This window comes from Otolemur garnettii, unplaced genomic scaffold, assembly GCF_000181295.1.
Source record: "Otolemur garnettii isolate 467f Iridium unplaced genomic scaffold, OtoGar3 scaffold00029, whole genome shotgun sequence".
Lineage (NCBI taxonomy): Eukaryota > Metazoa > Chordata > Mammalia > Primates > Galagidae > Otolemur > Otolemur garnettii.
The window spans coordinates 15,410,962-15,427,965 of NW_003852424.1; the positions used below are offsets into that span (position 1 = coordinate 15,410,962).

General features: G+C 46.1%; 1 protein-coding gene and 2 pseudogenes across 1 annotated transcript in view; 2 read left to right on the top strand and 1 right to left on the bottom strand.

The window, feature by feature from the left end:
• The window catches only part of GNG7 (G protein subunit gamma 7), a 166,824-nt gene that overhangs the window by 59,977 nt on the left and 89,843 nt on the right, over positions 1–17,004 (bottom strand). The gene's annotated exons all lie outside the window — the stretch shown is intronic.
• On the top strand, positions 12,847–13,539 carry LOC105886881 (annotated as a pseudogene).
• On the top strand, positions 16,391–17,003 carry LOC100947033 (annotated as a pseudogene).

Here is a 17,004-nt window from a genome sequence, read left to right on the forward strand (position 1 = left end):
GAACCGCTCAGGCTCCAGCAGCTCCCAGCAGACATCTGACTGGCTCAGAAAACAGAGCTCACAACCACATGGGTTACCCTGTGACTGGTCATTATGACACACAGATGTCTTCTTATCAGGGGTTTCACCTTAGCCAGGGTACCCAGCACTGTGTACATCAGATCTCAGGGGGCAGGGGGATGCCATCATGGGTACTACAGAGTGCTCAGCAGCATCTCTGCCTCCACTCGCCCTATGCCAGGAGCAACTCCCAGTCGTGACAACCATAGATGTCCCCAGACAGTGTCTCCTGGGGACAGGATCACCCCAGGTGAAACCCCTGGGTTCAGGGAGTCCATGAATCCCAAGAAAACTGCATCTCACGATTACCTGCCCTGCTGAGGCCTCGGAGGCCACATACACTTAAATCCACACCCTGGGTGGGAAGGGAGAGGGGAGGAGAGTCCCAGGAGCTGGGGGTCACCTGGTCTGAACTGTCCGCCCATTGGGATCTCATTCTGGTGTCCAGTGTGAGCAGGGATTGGACTCTATTTTTCCAAATAATTAACACAGTCTCTGTCCCTGGGCCCTGTAGACATTGGGGTCAGATTGCTCCCTGGGGTGGGGCTGTCCAGGGCATTGCAGGTGCTGAGCAGTGTCCCTGCCTTTACTCACTCCACGCGGGGAGCTACCCCCAATGTGACAACCACACTCCAGCCACCATTGAGAAGCACTGCTGGGTGGCTGCCCGTCCTCCCCGAAGCCCTGTGACAGGATCACAGTGAGGATGAGAGACATCGGAAACCAAGGCTGGGGATGCTGGTGACCCCAGGCAGAGTTGGCGAGGGAGTGAGACTGATGCTCAGCATTAGGCTCAGAGGGACATAGGATAGGGGGACATGAGTCAGAAAGAGTGCCAGAGAGGAAGGGTAACCTGCCCACCGGCTTGGGCTGGCTGATGATGGCGGGGGTTGGGGGGGTGGTGGCTGGTATATTTTCCTTTCCTGAAAATTCAGAGGTGCTGACTCCTCTGCCCAGACATCAAGGGGCTTCTTGCTGAAGGCCTCTGGGGCAGGAGCTCGGTGAGATCCGTTTCCACCTCCCGGCCTCAGTGTGAGCATGTGGCCTGTGGCCTACTCAGTGGACACTACTATCAGCAGCTCACTTTGCTGTCTTTGCAACTGCAGTTTCTCATTACAGGTTTTGCATTTAGGAATGGAACAATCTAGGTGGCCTCATCTCTGCTTCCTGACATGGAGGGGTCCCCCCAACCTGGTAGTGAAGGGGGCTGGGAAGCTGCACCCAGAGATGCTGAGCAGGGCTCAGGGAGAGGGGCTCACAGAGGGACTTTAGCAAGATGACAGGGCACTGGGGCAGAGGCAGTGGGGGAGACAGCTGACGAGGCTGACAGGTTGCTTTCACTGAGCAGATGAGTGAACAAGTTGAAGTGCTCTACCTAATAGGTAGGTAGATAGTAGGCAGCTAGACAGACAAGATAGGTGGATAGACATATAAGATAGGTAGACAGACATACTAGATAGGTAGATATATGCACAAGACAGCTAGATAGATATACATACAAGATAGCTAGATAAACAGATACACAGACATACAAGATAGGTGGATAGACATACTAGACGGACAGGTAGATATACCAGAGAGGTAGACAGACATACAAGATAGGTGGGTAGGCATGCAATAGATAGATAGATAGATAGACCAGATAGGGACATGGATAGACAGTAAGGCAGGTAGATAACAGATAGATACATAGATAGCACTGAATAAAAATAGTCACAATGCACACATGATTTTTTTTTTTTTTTTTGAGAAAGAGCCTCAAGCTGTCCCCCTGGGTAGAGTGGTGTGGCATTACAGCTCACAGCAACCTCCAACTCCTGGGCTCAAGCGAGTCTCTTGCCTCTGCCTCCCAAGTAGCTGGGACCACAGGCGCCCACCACAACGCCCGGCTATTTTTTGGTTGCAGCCGTCATTGTTGTTTGGCGGGTCCGGGCTGGGGATTCGAACCCGCCACCTTAGGTGTACATGGCTGGCGCCCCAGCCAGTTGAGCCATAGGTGCCGAGCCTGCACACATGATCTTATGCAAATATGTTCATGCATACATATTCCTCAGTTCTGTCCACAGAGATTGCCTGGAGATAGTGACTCATGGAAAGCAACAAGCACATAGGTGAAGTGGGCCACCCATTCCAGAAACAAGGAGGTGATGGTCCCCAGGCAATTGCATTTCACCCCATGGGCCCCTAATGACACGTCTGTAGCTTCTGAACCACAGACATCTAAAACTCTCTCACATGGCTGGACAGGTGCCCAAGATCTTGCCCTTACAGAAGGAGTAGGTCTTGTTCCTCATTCACCAACACTGAGAAAAACAAGAGTCTCTGCTGATTCTTATCAATGTGCTCATTCCTGAGGCCAAACAGGGCTGCATAGACCCAGCCAGGGCTCAGGGAAGCGCAGATCAGACCTATCCCTCTCTCACGGATGGACCTGGAAGTTGCTGGGAGAAGCAGGGAACCTTCTCAGAGAAGAATCAGAAACTGAAGGGAAAATTTGGACAGCCACCAATCAGCACACCAGGGTGCCTGGTTTAGTCTAGGGAGGGTGAAGTACCTTGAAGATGGAGATGGATATTTTGGAGGGACAGAGGCTGAGTATGTGGGGAGGGGGTGTAATTAACACAGAGACTCGTTTTTACTTTGGGGACCTGTGTGGAGAACACAGTCTATACACCTGGGAGCTGGGGACCTGGGTGGGGAAGGAGGGAGCTGCTTCAGGGTCTCTGGACATGATAAGCTAAGCCACCTGCTTATAAGTGACTACAGGCATCTAGAATCTCAGGTGTGCTGATACTGGACAGAAGCTTCCAGCACAATCTGGAGCCTGTCCAAGGTCTGCTGCAAAGAGTTCTGTTTGCCTATCATGCACAGGGCTACCCTGGGGTCAGCTCTGCCCTCTGGGCTTGGGCCAAGGATTTAAGTGGCTTTGACCACTGTCAATCAGTTCACCAGTGTGGTTTCTTTTTTTAATTTCTACACTAAAAACACTTTGTAGTTTGAAATGTCAAGCTATAATAAGCATAGATTCACAGGAAGTTGCAAAAAACAATGCACAGGTGTCCTGTGGGGCCCTCACTAGCCTCCCCCAGTGCATGATTTTACTTAATATCATAACCAATGTCTTAGCTCAGGAAGCTCAGGATGCCATAACAAAATGCCACAGACTGTGTGGCTTAAGCAACAAAATTTATTTTTCAGAGTTCTAGAGTTTGAAAGTCTGGGATCAGGGTGCCAGCAGGATTGGTGTCTGGTGGGGCCTCTCCACCTGGCTTGTGGATGGCAGCCACCTGTGTCTCACTGTGTCTCACAAGGTGGAGAGAAAGAGAGAGCTTGTCTCTTACTCTTCTTATAAGGACATCAATCCTATCATGAAGTCCCCATCGTCATGACCTCATCTAAACCTGGTCACCTCCCAAAGGCCCTACCTCCTAGTACAGTCCCATTGTGGAGCAGGGCTTCAGCATGTGAAATGGGGGGGGGGGCACACATATTTAGTCCATAACAACCAGGGAAAATTGACACCTATACAGTCTATAGAATTTATTTTCAGATGTGCCCAGGTTATATGCATACCCAAGTGTGTCATTCTGGACAAGCTAAGCACACTTGTGGATTCATGTCCCCACTGCAAAAACCAAGCCCAAGACCCACTCATGCTACCCCTTTTAGCCATACCTGCTTCTTCCTCATCCCTTCCCCAGTTTACTGATAAAACATCCAGTGTCTTTAAAAAAAAAAAAAACACACAACAGAAAGCTGAATCTAGCAATATAGAAAAAAGATTAAAACCATGGCTAAGTGGGATTTGTCCCAGGAATGTAAGGTTGGTTTAACATCCGAAAGACAATCAATGTAATACCCATTAGTGATAGAATAAGGACAAAACCCACAGGAAAATCTCAGTAGGTGCAGACAAAATTTAACACCATTCAGGATAAAAACACTCAACCAACTGGGACTAGAAGGGAACTTCTAGCATGTGATTAAGGGTAGGCACTAAAACCCCACCACTGCCATCATACTCAATGGTGCACGTCTGAGCACTTCCTTTAAGACCAGGAACAAGACAGGGATGCCCACTCTGGCTGCTTCTACTCGATATCACACTGTAAGTCCTAGCCAAGGCAACTGGGCAAGGAAAGGAAATATAATATAACAAGAAACTCCATATTGAAAAGGAAGAAGGAAAACCATCCATTTATTTGCAAAGGGCAGGCTCTGGTGCAAGAGATTGGTGGGTACATGCTGTACAGTATTGGTGCTACTCTGAACAGGCTGCTTAGAAACCTCGGGTCTCTAGAGCACAAACTATTTTCCTAAGCTGGGGTGGTGGGGGTGGTCGGGTGTGTGTGACAATGTTGTTTGTTCTCCTAAGGGAGAGCCGGGAGTCCTGTTGAATTGCAACTGGGCTTTACATCCTAATCAGCCCCCTGGGGACAACCAGAAGGGCATCAGATTAAAAAGTCACACTGAGATAAACCACGACCAAAGGGACAGGTAGTAAACAGGCCTCTGAAAGCACGTCATAAGGTTTGTTTTTTTTTTTTAAGTCAACAGCTGGTGAATTGCACAGAGCGAGGCAGGGCGGTCAAAAGGGCCCATTCCTCTAGCTGGGAATAGGGTAGGAGCTGAGGGCGGCGGCAGCTGGACGCCAGCTCTGTGGAACGTTCTCTTGTCAGGGGCTGTATTTTTTCCCCATCCTCCTCTGACCTTCATTCCAAACCTCCTGCTGACGCATCTAACCTTGGCTGAGTCGTGGGAACTCCAGATTCAGGGAGACCAATCCATCCTGGTTTGCCCAGGATTGCCGGGTTTGAACTCTTTGAGTCCTCCAACATGGCAAACCCGGATGGTTGGTCCCGCTAAACTCCACCAGGTGGTCATCTTTTGGGGGAAACCACATTCTTCTCCCTCCTCACTCTCTTGCATGGCTTCACGGTTCCATCTCCCTTCCTGGTTGTTCAGGTGTGATGTCAGCCATCCCTTGTGGTCCCCTGGAGCTGTCCAACTCTGGAGTCCCTTCACCTGCAGGTCCTCAAATTCCTCTGCAGGTACTTTGACCTTCCCACACCGTTCCCACCTCTGCTGTTTGAACTGGTGTTCAGGCTCACTCCGTGTTCAGGCCATGGATTGATTTAGCATCCCTGGGCCTGTTAAGTCTGTGAGCATTTAAAACTTCACTGCATACAGGCTACAATGTGGGTGAGCTCCAGAAACATCGAGCTCAGTGAGAGAAGCAGACACAGAAGGACACATAGTGTGAGATCCCATTTTTGTGAAATGTCCAGAACAGGCAGATCCACAGAGATGAGACATGAATTCATGGTCACCAGGGGCTGGGAAAGGGATGGGGATTGACTGCTAAAGGGGACAGGCTTCGGAATGATAGGAATGTTCTGGAATTAGATAGTGGTGATGCTTATAAATTTGTTAAATATACTAAAACCCACTGAATTATACACTTAAAATGAGTCAATTATATAGAATATAAATTGTGCCTCAATAAAACTGTTAGAAAATAAATGATAGGTAACAACATTATTAAGAGGTTGGGCCCTGGGCAGTACCTGTGGCTCAGTGAGTAGGGCACTGGCCCCATATATGGAGGGTAATGGGTTCAAACCTGGCCCTAGCCAAACTGCAACAAAAAGTAGCCAGGCATTGTGGCAGGTGCCTATAGTCCTAGCTACTTGGGAGGCTGAGGCAAGAGAATGACCTAAGCCCAAGAGCTGGAGGTTGTGAGCTGTGATGCCATGGCTGTCTACCAAGGGTGACAAAGTAAGACTCTGTCTCTAAAAAAAAAAAAAGAGGTTGGGCCCTTTATCCAAATAGAATTTTCAAATGAATTGTTTTTTCAAAGCATCATTAAAAAATAATATCATTGGCTGGATGCTGTGGCTCATGCTTGTAATCCTAGCATTCTTGGAGGTTGAGGCAGGTGAATTACTTGAGCTCAGGAGTTCAAGACCAGCCTGAACAAAAGCAAGATCCTGTCTCTAAAAATAGCCAGGTGTTGTGGTAGGTGCCTGTAATCCCAGCTACTTGGGATTCTTAAAAGAATTACTTAAGCCCAAGAGTTTGAGGTTACGGTGAGCTATGACTCCATGGCACTCTACCAAGAGTGACAAAGTGAGACTCTGCCTCAAAAAGAAAAAAAAAATTAACAAAAATAAAAATAGAAAAACTAGCCAGGCATTGCGTTTGGCACCTGTAGTCCCAGGTACTCAGGAGACTGAAGCAAGAGGATCATTGGAGCCCTAGAATTTGAGGTTGCTGTGAGCTAGGCTGACACTATTGTACTCTAGCCTCAGCGATAGATTGAGAGTCTGTCTCACACACACACATACAAAAAAAGATCTTGGTCTTTAACTTTTCTATCAGGTACATAATTTATACTTTGTAGATGAAACTGAGGCTTAGAAATGGCAGAATTGTGTGAACATTTAAAGCTGATATCTAGATGTATATCCATCCATCCTCCTACCCATTTATCCATACACACACACAGAGGAAATGGTAGAAGTGCAACTAGAATTAAAGACTTCAGTAATTTCATTTCAATACTCAAGTTCAATTATTTTTCTTGTTCTTTTAAAAATGTCAATACTTATTTTATTTTTCAAAGTTGAGCACGAGTCTAAGTACGTTGTTCCCTGGCTCCTGATGCTCTCAGTAACCTAGCAACTCACTGTCTGTCAGAGAACCTTCTCATGCAGTATGTTCGACTTGCAAACAAGCATTCCACATTCAAAGGCTTGTGTGAACCAATGATGCAGAAGTTAAAAATAATCACCCCTCCTTGCCATTTCTTTTTTTTTTTTTTTTGAGACAGAGCCTCAAGCTATCCCCCTGGGTAGAGTGCCATGGCATCACAGCTCACAGCAATCTCCAACTCCTGGGCTCAAGTGAGTCTCCTGCCTCAGCCTCCCAAGTAGCTGGGACTACAGGCGCTCGCCACAACGCCTGGCTATTTTTTGGTTGCAGCTGTCATTGTTGTTTGGCGGGCCTGGGCTGGGGATTCGAACCCGCTACCTTAGGTGTATGTGGCTGGCGCCTTAGCCGCTTGAGCCACAGGCGCCGAGCCTCCTTGCCATTTCTTATGAGATTTGTAAAGAGAACTCCTACTTGCCAATACTATTTGCCAACATACTAGCTTGCCTCCTCTCTGTCTTGTTTTCTCTCCTATAAGATATCAACAACACATGCAGGATTATTTCTGTCTCCTTTAAACCTTTTGGTATTTTCAAGATTTTCTAGTGTGTCATTGCTTTTATAATTTGAAAAAAAAGTTATTAATTCTTCTAAAGGGAAAAGTTAAGGAGGACCAAGGAGGCAACCTTGAGTTTGTCTCTCTCCTAACTCCCTGCAGAGGCTATTCAACTAAAGAACCAATGTAGGGGAAAAGTCTACACCAAGACTCAAGACTAAAGTGAATTCTCTTCTATACATCAGGTACTTCAGGTGCGTGAAAGCCATAAAGCCAATAAAAAGAAAATAACAAGATGGAAAAAATAGTCACAGCATATATAATAGACAAAGTATTAGAGCTCATCATATATAAAGAGCACCTATGAATCAAAAAGAAACAAACTCAGTAGAAAAATAGAGGATATACAGTTACTTGTTTAAAAAAAAATACTAACAGCCAGAAAAGAAAAGAAAAGGTGACCAATCTCCCTGATAACCAAGTAAACGAAGTTTAAAACATCAAAGAGGGCCAGTATAGTGGTTCACGCCTGTAATCCTAGCATTCTGGGAAGCCAAGGCAGGTCAATTGCTGGAGCTCATGGTTTGAGACCCGTCTGAGCAAAAATCAAGACCCCGTCTCTTTTTCTAAAAATAAAAAAACTGAGGCAAGAAGATGACTTGAGCCCAAGAATTGAAGGTTGCTATGAGCGATGACACCACAGCATTCTACCCAAGGTGACAGCTTGAGACTCTGTCTCAAAAAACAAAACATCAAAGGATACTGTTTTTCACATAACTGGCTGGCAAAACTTGTAAACTTAGTTACTAACCATAATGGCAGGGCAGACACTCATTCACTGCTGATAGGAGTTCAAGTTGGTACAAACTTTGTGGAAGGTTATCTATCATCAATAACTCAAAGATTTTTAAATGCAAATATCGTCTGAAGCTGCATTTCTGCTTTCAAGAATTTACCTTCTGAGATATTCAGACTAGTTCACAGAGTTATGGGTACAATGATGTTTTTGCTACACCATTATTTGAACACAGGAAAATCATTCTTGTATGTCCATGCATTGGAATGCCCTTGTTAAAAACAATGAAGGAGACTGATCACACTGACTAAAAAATGGCAGCCAAAAACAACTGTTAAATTTTTTTTTAAAGAAAGCTGAAAAGTATTAGCACAACATTTTTTTAAAAAAGAAAGTTTTCCTTGGTCATAGGATTTTTATTTCTAGCAATACGGGCAGACTACGTCACTTTAAACTTCTCCTCCTGCAAAACCCAAGTGAGACCAGATTAAAGAAAACAAACACCCTTTCTAACCCATAGCTGAGGTCACAAAAAAGTAAAAAAACTCAGCATGGGGTAAACATTAAAAAAGAACTGAGCACCACAGTGGTAAGAAGTGACCCTGTGGCCACCCAGGTTGAGAGGAGAGGGGTGGCTGGAATCAGTCACTGAAAGTCCTGATGCTGTTGTTGTTTTTTAATCTCTCTCTCCTCAAAATCCGGAGTGGAAAATTTCAAACACACCCTGAAGTAGAGAGGAAGGCACAACGGCTCTCCAAACACCATCGCCTTCTTTGGCAGGGACCAACATCCTACCTACTCTTCTTGTGTTGTTCCTTCTTCCCTCCTTTTTCTTTCTTTCTTTCTTTTGTTTTTATTTTTGTTTTTGAGACAGAGTCTTGCTTTGTCATTCACACTGGAGGGCACAATCATAGCTCACTGTGGTCTTGAACTCCTGGACTTGAGTAATCCTCCTGCCTCAGTCTCCTGAGTAGCTGAGACTGCAGGCAATGGCCACGCCCAGCTAATTTTTAAAATTCCTTTTAGTAGAGACAGGGTCTTGTTCTTTACCCAGCCTGGTTTTGAACTCCTGGCCTCAAGCAATCTTCCTGCCTAGGCCTCCCAGAATGCTTAAGATTACAGGTGTGAGTCACTACACCTGATTGTGATGGTCAATTTTTATGTCCCAACCTGACTGGCCTACCGGGTTCCCAGATATTTGGTTAAACATGATTCTGGGTGGTTCTGTGTCAAGAGGCTGAAAAGGGAGAATTTCTCTCTCTCTCTCTTTTTTTTTTTTGAGACAGAGTCTCACTATATTGCCCAGGCTAGAGCACCATGGCATCAGCCTAGCTCACAGTGACCTCAAACTCCTGGGCTCAAGCGATCCTCCTGCCTCAGCCTCCCAAGTAACTGGGACTATAGGCAAGTACCACCAAGCCTGCTTAATTTTTTCTACTTTTTTTTTTTTTAGTAGAGACAGGATCTCTCTCCTGCTCAAGCTGGTCTCCAACTCCTGAGCTCAAGAGATCCTCCTGCCTCAGCCTATTAGAGTGCTAGGATTATAGGTGTGAGCCACCACACCTGGCCCTAGGCAGGGAGAATTTGCTCACTTTGTCTGACTGTCTTTGAATTAGGATGTTGGTCTTCTCGTGCCTTCAGACTTGGAACTTGAATTTATACCATTGTTTTCTTGGGTCTCCAGCTTGCTGACTGGGGATCTTGGCACTTGTTAGTCTCCATAATTGTGTGAGCCAATTCCTCATAATCTTTCTTCCTCTCTCTCTGTCTCCTTCCCTCCCTTTTTGCCTCTCCTCCATCTATCCTACTGGTTCTGTTTCCCTGGACACATACTAAGACGGTTGTCATGTCTCCTTAGTCTGCTCTTGGATATAACAGTTTCTCAAACTTTCCTTACTTTAGATGATGGACAATCTGGAGGACTGATCAGGAATTGTAGAATGCCCTTAATTGGGATTTTTCTGTTTTTTCTCATAATTAGACTGGGGATTTGGGTTTTGAGGAAAAAGCCCCCTCAGGTGAAGTGCCCTTCTCATCACATTGTATCAAGGGCATGTACTTCATGGATAGGACACTAAAAGCAGAGGCAGCAAAAGAAAAAAATAAATAAATTAGACCACATTAAAATTAAAAAATGTTTATGCATCAAAACACACTATCATTACAAGGGTACATGTGAAATTTACTAATGTAGAATATAAATGTTTTAACACAATAACTAAGAAAATGCCATGGCTCGGCGCCTATGGCTCAAGGGGCTAAGGCGCCAGCCACATACACCTAAGATGGTGGGTTCGAATCCAGCCCAGACCTGCCAAACAACAATGACAGCTGCAACCAAAAAATAGCTGGGTATTGTGGCGGGCACCTGTGGTCCCAGCTACTTGGGAAGCTGAGGCAGGAGACTCACTTGAGCCCAGGAGTTGGAGGTTGCTGTGAGCTGTGATGCCACCGCACTCTACCCAGGGGGACAGCTTGAGGTTCTGTCTCAAAAAAAAAAGAAAAAAGAAAATGCCATGAAGGCTATGTTGACCAGTTTGATGAAAGCATTTCAAATTGTATGTAAAACCAGCACATTTTATCCCATGATTGCATTAATATACACAGCTATGATTTAATAATAATAAAAAAAAGATAAAAAAAAAAAACCCACACTATCAGCCAGGTGAGGTGGATCATGCCTATAATCCTAGCACTTTGGGAGGCCAAAGTAGGAGGATCACTTGAGGCCAAGAGTTTGAGACTAGCCAGGGCCACACAGCAAAACCCTCCCATCTCTACAAAACAATACAGTAGAACCTCCATAGTTGACCACCTTCCTACATAGCCATTTCTTAATTTTCATAGACTGGACTCTGTCTCAAAAAAAAAAAAAAAAGAAAGAAAGAAAGAAAGAAAGAAAGACACTATCAACCAAGCAACCCATGGATTGGGATAAAACATCAGCAAATTATATATCTGAAAAGGGGTTAATAGCCAGAATATATAAAGAATTCCTACAACTAAACAGCAACAAGACACACAATTTAAAAATGGGCAAAGGACGTGAATAGACATTTCTCTTTTTTTTTCATAGAAGTTTCTTCAAAGAACATACACAAATGGTCAATGAGCATATGAAAATTTGTTCAACATCACTGATCATCAGGGAAATGCAAATCAAAACCACAATGAGATACCACCTCGCATCCATTAGGATGGCTGTTATTTAAAAAATATATATCACACACACAAACAAAAAACAAATCAAAAACAAAACTCTCAAAACCCCAGAAAGTGTTGATGAGGGTGTAGAGAAGTCGGAACACTTGTCAGTGCTGGCGGGAATATAAAATGGTGCAGCTGCTATGGATGGCAATTTGGAGGTTCCTCAAAGAGTTAAACATAGAATTACCAGCAGTGCCACTTCCGGATACATACCCAAAGGAACTGAAAGCAGGGTCTTGAAGAGATACTGTACACCCACGTTCATAGCAGCAGGATTCATACTAGCCAAAAGGTGGCTGCAACCCATATCCATCAATGAATGATGGATAAATACGATGTAGTCTATATATGCAATGGAATATTATTTAGGCTTAAGAAAGGAAGGAAATTCTGACACAGGCTGCAACATGGATGGACCTTGAAGACATGGTGCTCAATGAGAGAAGCAGATACAAATGGATAAATCAGGACCTCCTGATTTCACTCACAGGAGGTCCCTAGAGTCCTCAGAGTCACAGAGACAGAAAGTAGAATGTTGGGTCCTAGGGACTGGGGCAGGGTAGGAGTTAGTGTTTCATGGGGGCAGCATATCAGTGTGGGAGGATGAGAATGTTCTGGAGGCGGAGGGTGGTGATGGCTGCACGGCAGTGTAAGTGTGCTTGATGCTGCTGAGCTGTGCACTTAAGAATGGTCAGAGTGGTAGATTTCATGTCATGTATATTTTAGTATAACAAAAACAATGTTACATACATTAAAAAAAAAATAAAAAAGACCAGCACCCTCATAGGTGCTTGATGCTCAGGGGAAGAAACTAGGAGGGAAGTCTAGCTGTGCAGAGAGCACAAGGACACTGCTGTGGGGCTGGGCTGGACGTGGATGGGGAGAAGGGGGGTAATCACAGACCTATTCTCACCAAAGTGGCACAGAACCCAGAGCCCGAAGTCAAAATGTGACCCCACCCATCTGGCTTCCAGAAACAAAACCACCATGAATTGACATCCTCTTCACCCAGGGTACCGGGGACTCCCTTAGCTAGGCTTGAGACTGTTACACACCCATTAAGAATTTAAAAAATTAAACTAACAAAATGTAAAAGGAAGCTGGGGATCCCCAATTTACAATGCACTGAGTTTTGCTCTACACTCATCTATGGGAGTATGCATGTGTCCACAGGAAAAGCCTAGAGAGTTTCCCTGGTGTCAGAGGTTAGACTACAAGAGTGATGGTGACAACTGTCAAATTTTTTTTTTTTTGAGACAGAACCTCAAGCTGTCCCCCTGGGTAGAGTGCCCTGGCATCACAGCTCACAGCAACCTCCAACTCCTGGGCTCAAGCCAGTCTCCTGCCTCAGCCTCCCAAGTAGCTGGGACCACAGGCGCCCGTCACCACGCCCGGCTATTTTTTGGTTGCAGCCATCATTGTTGTTTGGCAGGCCCGGGCTGGATTCGAACCCGCTACCTTAGGTGTATGTGACTGGCGCCTTAGCCATTGAGCCACAGGCGCTGAGCCAAATCTATTTTTTAATTTAAAAAAATTGGGGGGCTGAGCTGCTCTCTGACCAGTCAACCACGCTTAGATGCTAGAGGGGCTGCAGATGGTGGTTTGCCGCTATGTGCCATGGGTACAGTGGGTCTTCGACACTGTGCGGGTCCCTGGGTCATCCCTCTTGTCACCTTCCTCTCCTGGGAAGTTTATGGAGAGGGGCTCTTGCTGACCCATCTCAGCCACCTCCCACTTGCCCTCACAGCTGCCAGAGTCCCTCACGAGAGCCAGATGATGCATAACGCCCACCTGTGTTTTGAACACTGCTCATAACGGAGTTTCCTAATTTGGGGAAGCATTATTCAGAAAAAAAAATGCACACAGCTAGATTTCCTTCCACTAAAATGTGATGCATGTAAATAAGATTTCTGTAAGGATCATTTTACATGTGCTTCACACAGGCATCCCTTTGTTTTCAAGAAGGCCATTTGGTCCCAGTGTGCTCTGTCATATCCCCATCCCAGTGAAGAAGGGAGAGATATCAGAAGTGGCAGCTGATGATCACAGTGATAGAGACTGTAAATATCATCCTGGGAAGAATAAAAAGATTTTTACATGCTGGTGCTCAAAAGAGGGATGTAAGAAAAAAGAGATGTTGCAGATGGCCTATGTCTAGTGTTGTCATAATTTCTGTATCCCGCCCAGATATCCTCTGGACCACAACTACGGACATGGGAGCCACCCCCCCAGCAAAGCTGCCTATGGAAGGGCTCCTAGCTATGCCTGAGCTGACTTAGAACACGGTAACTTGAGTACAACCAGCAGAACCTCCACGATGAGGAGTGGAACAGCCTTGAGCCTTGTTCCATAGTGAGAGTTGGGTCTTAGATTTTTTTTTTTTTGAGACAAAGTCTCACAGTCACCCTGTGTAGAGTACTATGGCATCATAGCTCACAGCAACCTCAAACTCTTGGGCTCAAGCAATCCATACTCTTGCCTCAGCCTTCTGAGTAGGTGGGACTATAGATACTTGCCACAATGCCAGTCTAGTTTCTTTCTCTCTCTCTTTTTTTTTTCAGTAGACACAGGGTCTCACTCTTGCTCAGGCTGGTCTTGAACTCCTGAGCTCAGCCACCCAGAGTGCTAGGATTTCAAGCATGAGCCACCACACTTGGTCTGGATCTTAGATATTTGGTGTTAGAGTTGGGGTAAATATAATAAAATTAAAGTTGGATTCTAGTTGAATTAGTTCTCTGTGGCCTCCATAAAATACTACACACTGGGTGGCTTAAACAACAGAAACTGATTTAGTACTGGAGGCTGCAAATCCAAAGTCAGGGTGTTGGCAGGTTGGGTCCTGGGGACTGGTGTTAGCAGATGAAGAGGGTCTGGCTGCCTGTCACTGTCAGCCAATATGCAGAGACAGGGATAGGTCCACCACATTTTATTAGTCAGAAGGCTGGGATTCTGGAGAACACGGAGAGTAGCCTCTCCAAGACTGTTCTGTTCTTCCATTTCCAAAATTATAGTTTTATACATGAAAGTTCAAAGTAAAGACCACACCAACCCCTATTCCAAATAATAATCAGCATAACTCAGTGACCTATTACAGCATTCCAATTCAAAAATTAATCTCGTAGATCAATCCACCTACACTATTCTTAGGGTAGGAGCTAAGTTTACAAAACAGTAAGAATGGGAGATGGGGATGAAGGTCAGGCAGGGCCTAAACTGACCAGACCAGCTGGGTCTTGTCTGCCCTAGCCTGACAGACTCTATCTTATTCTTACTATATGTGCTTTTACTGGGACAGAATCTGCTCCACATCTCCCTCCAGCCTCTCTGGGTTTCCTGGTGGTCTTTAATCTTCTTGACTTGTAGACGTGTCACTCCGATCTGCCTTCCTCCTCAGGTGCTGATCTCCCAGGAGCCTGTCTGTGTCCTGACTTCCTTTATAAGGACATCAGTCATGTAGTCCACGCTGGGGACTTCCCACTTCTGTAGACATCCTGCCTCCAAATAAGGTCACATTCTGAGTACTAGGGGATCAGGGTTCCAACATGTCTTTTTTGAGGGTACACAATTCAATTCCTAACACTAGGATTCTTGTCAAATCAGTAGAAAATCTGCCTAAATTTACTGTTGAATAAAAATGGAAACACAGGCTCGGCACCTGTGGTGCAAGCAGTTAAGGCACCAGCCACATACACCTGAGCTGGAGGGTTCAAATCCAGCCTGGACCCACCAAACAACAACAGCTGCAACCAAAAAATAGCCGAGCGTTGTGGTGGGCACCAGGAGTCCCAGCTACTTGGGAGGCGAAGGCAGGAGAATCACTTGAGCCCAGGAGTTGGAGGTTACTGTGAGTTGTGATGCCATAGCACTCTACCTAGGGCGACAGCTTGAGGCTCTGTCTCCAAAAAAAAAAGAAACATAAAAATAACGTTTTTTCCAGAGACAAGGTCTCTGTTGCTCAGGCCCAACCCTGGGGCTCAAGTGATCCTCCTACCTTGGCCTCCATGTCTGGCTAATTTTTCTATATTTTGTAGAGATGGGGTCTTGCTGTGTTGTACAGGCTGGTCTCAAACTCCTGGCTTCAAAGGATCCTCCTGCCTTGTCCTCCCAAAGTGCTGGGATTATAGGCATGAGCCACCACACCCAGCTGAAGCAGCATCTACTTACTCCTCTCAGGGCCTCCATTCAGCCTTGTCCATCAACACTGAGATTCAATGCTCACAACGACTGTGTACAACATGTGGTTATTATTCCGCTATATAAAAGGAGAAAGCAGTAATGCAGGAAAACAGAGAAAATTGCCCAAGAACTCATAATCAAAATCATTTGGCAAATTTAGACCCAAACTGTTCCTCTCTTCACCAACTTGGTAAGAAATCAATTCCCACCCACCCGACACTCCCAGCAACGATTAATTTGGGGATTTCAGAATGGAGATTTCTACTTTCTCCCTCCTGTATGATTATAAGGACATTCTCAACAGGGCAAAAGCCAATTCACAAGGAGGTGAAACACACTTTCTTATTATTCATAAAGCACAGCTATACACACAGAGTATAAACAGATACACAATTTATCTGTGGTGTTAGAATTTCAGGGGTTGTCCATAAAGAGAATGTCACTCCAGAAATCTTCATAACTGGAACCTCAGGTTTCCCCATAATGAGTTAGTTCCCTGGCAGTCTCCAAAGGTGAACAATTAAGGAGTTTCTTAAAGTATCTTTATGAAACAAATAGCACCAAGATATTTGATGTGTCTCTCTTTTTTTTTTTTTTGAGACAGCGCCTCAAGCTATCCCCCCCTGGGTAGAGTGCTGTAGCATCACAGCTCACAGCAACCTCCAACTCCTGGGCTCAAGCGATTCTCTTGCCTTGTCTCCCAAGTAGCTGGGACCACAGGCGCCTGCCACAATCCCCAGCTATTTTTTGGTTGCAGCCATCATTGTTGTTTGGTGGCCCGTGCTGGATTCGAACCCGTCACCTTAGGTGTATGTGGCTAGCGCCTTAGCCACCTGAGCCACAGGCGCTGAGCCTGATGTGTCTCTTAAAATTGTTTTCCTCTTTGAATTTAATGATTTTACATTAAAAAATTAGGTAGAGAGGCGGTTCTGTGGAGGCCGCGGAGGGCTGCGCGGGTCGGCCGGGAAGGAGGCGTGGGCATGGAGCCGGCGGCAGCCGCAGAGCCCGGGGCCCGCGCCGCCGCTTAGGGCGTCCCAGGGGCTCCTTGGGGGCTCGCCCGGCACCGGGGACCCGAGGAGCCCGGCGCTGCGCGGATGGCCCTGCTCCCGCGGCCCGCGCTCACCCTCCTGCTGCTCCTGCTGCCCGCCGGGGTCAGATGCCAGGAGCAGGCCCAGACCACCGACTGGAGGGCCACCCTGAAGACCATCCGGAACGGCGTCCATAAGATAGACACCTACCTGAACGCCGCCTTAGACTTTCTAGGAGGGGAGGACGGGCTCTGCCAGTATAAGTGCAGTGACGGATCTAAACCTTTCCCGCGTTACGGTTACAAACCCTCCCCGCCGAATGGATGTGGCTCTCCACTGTTTGGTGTTCATATGTTTCTTGCAGCTTAACATTGGGATCCCTTCCCTGACAAAGTGTTGCAACCAGCATGACAGGTGCTATGAGACCTGTGGCAAAAGCAAGAATGACTGTGACGAGGAGTTCCAGTATTGCCTCTCCAAGATCTGCCGAAATGTGCAGAAAACACTAGGCCTAGCTCAGCATGTTCAGG